This window comes from Mauremys mutica, chromosome 6 (assembly GCF_020497125.1).
Source record: "Mauremys mutica isolate MM-2020 ecotype Southern chromosome 6, ASM2049712v1, whole genome shotgun sequence".
Classification (NCBI taxonomy): domain Eukaryota; kingdom Metazoa; phylum Chordata; order Testudines; family Geoemydidae; genus Mauremys; species Mauremys mutica.
Window position 1 is genome coordinate 96,715,996 of NC_059077.1, and position 4,648 is coordinate 96,720,643.

Sequence of the window (4,648 nt, forward strand, 5' to 3'; positions counted from 1 at the left end):
CAAAGCAGATTGAGAAGGGAAATTGAGGCAGAGCTGCTGCAGAGTCACCCCAGGCCATGAGGGGGCACTCTGGAAGTGATGCAGCTATTTAACATGGCCCATCAGCAAGTGTAATACAACTCAGACTTCAGTGTAAGGGACACACGCTACTCATTGGTAATTAGATGTGAATCTAAATAAGTAACTGAATATGAAGGAATCTAAGTTGGGACAGCATGCTCAGTGAGTGATAAGGAATGTGAATTACATCAGCTTGGACTAGGATCACCTTTGAACTTAACTCATCTTCTGAGGAACCGCCACTATCTTGGGCCTGGTCTACACTACGGGGCGGGGGGGTGTGGCAATGCAAGATATGCAACTTCAGCTACGGGAATACCGTAGCTGAAGTTTACGTATCTTATTTCGACTTACCTCCTGTCCTCACGGCGCGGGATCGACGGCCGCGGCTCCCCAGTCGACTGCTACTGCCGCTCACTCTGGTGGAGTTCCGGAGTCAACAGGAGCACGTTTGGGGATCAATCTATCGCGTCTAGATGAGATGCAATACATCGATCCCCGATAAATCGATCTCTGCCCGCCAATACAGCGGGTAGTCTTAACGTACCCCAAGGGAATAAAGAACATGAGGGGAAAGAGATTTCTTTGATACCAATTATTTGGTTTTTTTCCAATTCTCCTGCCTTTCTTTTAAACCAGAGATGGTTGGGGGGGGGAGGAATTCCTCACCAAAAATAATAATCAACAAAAAAAAATAAAAAAAAATTCTTCAAAATTATTCATATTTTCATTTTAAAAAAAATTGGTAACTGAAAAGCAAAAATGTGTGATTTTTTATTATTATTTTATTTTAAACCCAGTTTGGGATATTGGGTGGAGGGCATACTTTTTGATTAAAATGGGATATTTTTCTAGCAAGTCTGGCTGTTTTTCAGCTCTGCAACTGTAAAAAAAAAAAAAAAAAAATTAAAAAAAAATGGTGTACTCTGAATCTATGCTGCTTACTCCATAGAGAATACTCCAGAATCCATAGCTACGTAGCTTTAAAGTTGCAGCACCATGATCAGCAGAGGCAACAGGATCTGCTAAGCTTCTTTGGCTGAAATCATAAAACGGGAAAAGTGGTCTTTCAAGGAAAGAGAGAGAGGTGAAACGCTTATGTCATTTTGTAACGTATTGATGTCCAACTGGTCCTGTTGGTTTCTTGTGCTGCTTTAAGAGGTAAGACAAGGAAAGCTTATAAAAGGAATTCAAAGTATTGCCCTAAAAACACTATTCTGTTTAGGGACTATATTTTGAAATGCATGTGAATAATACAGATTGGGTCACGTTTTGTGAATTACTACTGGAAATAAAGCCAAACCCAAGAAAGAAAACTTTAACTTATACAAAGTATATGCAGCCTTTTGTTGGAGCAGGCGGGGAACTCCAGCAGGTTACCTTGCATAAAATCATTAATGTAAATGACCCAAACCTCCTATAGTTGCAGCAAATGCTCTCTCTCTTCCTGGGATGAATGTGGGACAGAGCCTAGACAGCTGAAACTTTATTAGTTTTGTCCTAAGTTACATAATCATGGAAAGATCTCTGCACTTATTCTTCTGAAAATTTGAAAATTTGCCGGACCATTTTTGCAGAAATATGGCCCTTGGTTACATATTCATGCAGTTCATGACTGAACAAAAATGCAGGAGGGAATGAGACTGACTCACATAGAAGGGTGAACAGCAATTCTTTGGATAAGAATTTCTTGCACCAACACTATGTCCTGGCAAAGTCAGATCTAGAGGAGAGTACTTGTCCTGTTTTGTAACTGAGAGCCTTATTCCTGTTCAGCTTTAACTGAGGATGTTACTTATTATTTAGGAGACCAAAGGAAAGTCAGATGTGAGAGGAATTTTTATGGTTCTAATTCCTGGTGACAGTTTCTACTTTTTTTTTCCCTACCCCAGTTTGCAGGACACATCACCTGAGCTGAGATTTTATATGTTGTTTGGCCAAGCTGCAGCAGTTTCAGCAGCACTTTCATGCTCTTTTGTGAATTTCGCTGAGCCAGAAATTGCCCATGAAATTCACGAGGCCAGATTCTAATCTCTGGGCCAGGGGTTAAATCTGTTATTAATCTAGAATAATTCACTGTTACCCCAGTATTACAGCAATAGAAATCTAACTCAATACTTTCTTCTGAAGCTCATTATACCAAATATGTGATGGCAGCATTTGTCAGTGTTTGTTTATTGCTTCAAAGGAGATGTACTATGTATGTGGCGGTGCGGACCTCTTGTATGGCATTCCACAGGAAACAAGTTAATAATGGTGTACTTGTGAGCTAAGGAATGCATCAAGTGTAGCCCTTTTCTGAGTGTTCATTCAACAGCTACAAAAAATTCATATGGGTTCATATGGGACATGCGTGCACATTTTGTCACAGTTAATGTGCTTTGTCACATACATTAACAATTTTTATTTCATTCTGTTTTTTGGAGCCAGGAGTAAGTCTTTATGTTCACACACTTTAATCACCCACAGTGCTGGATACCAGAATGCCCTGTCTTCAGTCCTGTTTATTACAATGTGAGCTTCCAGAGAGCTATGCCAATGATCTTGTCCTGTCCTGGACATTCACACTTTCTCCATGACCAGAGGTGAATGAGCCTTTCCTAGGCATTAAGACCTTCCTCTTCTTTTTCCTACAGCTGGTCCACTGTTATCTACAAGGAAACATGTAGGGAAGTTTAGATGGCAGCTGCCTGGCCTCCATCATAACTAGTAGGACGCTCAGGGCATTAATGATATAGACTCAGAGCTTTTTCTAGGATGCCATTCAAATGATCAGCTAATGATTATTAAGTATATAGTATAGGATTTAGTACAGATGACTGGCCATCTAAAGTTCATTAGTGTGGTTCATACTTTTTTCACACATGCATCAGCCCAACGGGACACACCACAAATTTCTTCTAATAATTAATAGTAGAGGAAAAAGAAAGCAGAATGATGATGGATTTTTATGCCTCATCACCACAGTTTCTGAGTATCTGATTATAGGCTACTCAAAATTCCACAAGTAAGAAAGATCATTTTAACCTCTTATGGAAGGAAGCATTATACCAAGCATCAGAGTAGGCAAACAAGAAAATGTTCTGGGGATGTAAAGGAAAAGAGTTAGGAAGTTTGTAGCTTGTCAGTTAGAGGCTTAACAGAAATATTTTGCTTTCATTGTTTTCACATCAGGATTATCAGAACTGAGAACTATTTTTTTTCATAGTGCTAAGAGGACAATTATTGCTATGTCAATGTATATACAATAAGCTGATTACACGTGGGGATTTTTTTTAGACCATGTCAAAATGTAGCTCATCCATAATGATTGACTAAAGAAATAAAAATACTGTCTTGAATACTGAAGACAGAGGGTTTTTGGAGTTGACCAGTGGCATATTAAAATGATCTGTATAAGGCATATCTTCACTTTACTTCAGCAATTTTGGAAGCATGGCTTTCATCAAGATGAGAATACTTTACCTGTAGTCTCAGAATTAAATTGCATCTTATGAGATTCAGACTTGTTATATTTAACTCACCTTTCCTTTCTCCATCCATTTTGCCTTGTGTTCCCCTTTCCCCCAGCTCTAGGTCCATGACTTCACATATCAAATACCAGCCATGACCTTTCCTTCTCCACTGCCAATCCAAGCCTGTGATCTCCTACCTCTTGACTGAAAAATAATTACAGATGCAGTAGACATGCGACCTATCTGCTGGCCCCTAGTTAGGGATCTCATGGAAATTTCATATGAATCATAGAACATCAGTATTGGAAGGGACTTCAGGAGGTCATCTAGTCCAACCCCCTGCTCAAAGCAGGACCAATCCCCAACTAAATCATCCCGGCCAGGGCTTTGTCAAGCCTGACCTAAAAAACCTCTAAGGAAGGAGGCTAAATAATCCCAGTTCCCTCAGCCTCTCCTCATAAATCATGTGTTCTAGCCCCCTAATCATTTTTGCTGCCTTCCACTGGACTCTTTCCAATTTTTTGACATCCTTCTTGTAGTGTGGGGCCCAAAACTGGACACATTACTCCAGATGAGGCCTCACCAATGTCGAATAGAGGGGAATGATCATGTCCCTCGATCTACTAGCAATGCTCCTACTTAAACAGCCCAAAATGCCGTTAGCCTTCTTGGCAACAAGGGCACACTGTTGACTCATATCCAGCATCTCGTCAACTGTAACCCCAGGTCCTTTTCTGCGGAACTGTTGCCTAGCAACTCAGTCCCTAGACTGTAACAGTGCATGGAATTCTTCCATCCTAAGTGAAGGACTCTGCACTTGTCCTTGTTGACCCTCATCAGATTTCTTTTGGCCCAATCTTCTAATTTGTCTAGGTCCCTCTGTATCCTATCCCTACCCTCCAGCGTATCTACCACTCTTCCCAGTTTAGTGTCATCTGCCAACTTGCTGAGGGTGCAATCCACGCCATCCTCCAGATCATTAATGAAGATATTGAACAAAACCGCCCCAGGATCTACCCTTGGGACACCCCGTTTGATACCAGCTGCCAACTACACATGGAGCTATTGATCACTACCCGTTGAGCCTGATGATCTCGCCAGCTTTTATCCACCTTATAGTCCGTTCATCCAGC

General features: G+C 40.9%; 1 long non-coding RNA gene across 1 annotated transcript; it reads right to left on the reverse strand.

Moving 5' to 3' along the window:
• Positions 1–2,551: 2,551 nt before the first annotated feature.
• LOC123372540 lies at positions 2,552–4,154 on the reverse strand. Its single transcript, XR_006580334.1, has 3 exons — positions 4,099–4,154; positions 3,585–3,719; positions 2,552–2,711 (listed from the first exon to the last, which is right to left on the reverse strand). It is a non-coding gene; the product is annotated as an uncharacterized LOC123372540 (long non-coding RNA).
• Between the last annotated feature and the right edge of the window lie 494 nt (positions 4,155–4,648).